Genomic DNA, 279 nt, shown 5'->3' on the forward strand with positions numbered 1-279 from the left:
ATTTTACAGATTATTCATTTCCAAAAGGGACTATAAATTCCATGTTTCGTTGAATTAGCCACTGGATTTTATATAATACAGGAGAATAACAGTAGCTGCTACATCAATCAACTTGATAACTTCTGTGGATGTTAATTAGTTAGTGGGCATTAACTGCTTGAATGTTCTCAAATCATTAATACCAGTATTGGAGAAACAAGAAATAACCGAAAAAAATGTATTTTAACACCGAATAATCACTATAACGTAAACTCTTTAAAGTTTTGAAGATTTTTATAA

The sequence above is a fragment of the Halyomorpha halys genome, unplaced genomic scaffold, assembly GCF_000696795.3.
Source record: "Halyomorpha halys isolate HHAL.00 unplaced genomic scaffold, Hhal_1.1 Scaffold1675.1, whole genome shotgun sequence".
In the NCBI taxonomy this organism is placed as follows: domain Eukaryota; kingdom Metazoa; phylum Arthropoda; class Insecta; order Hemiptera; family Pentatomidae; genus Halyomorpha; species Halyomorpha halys.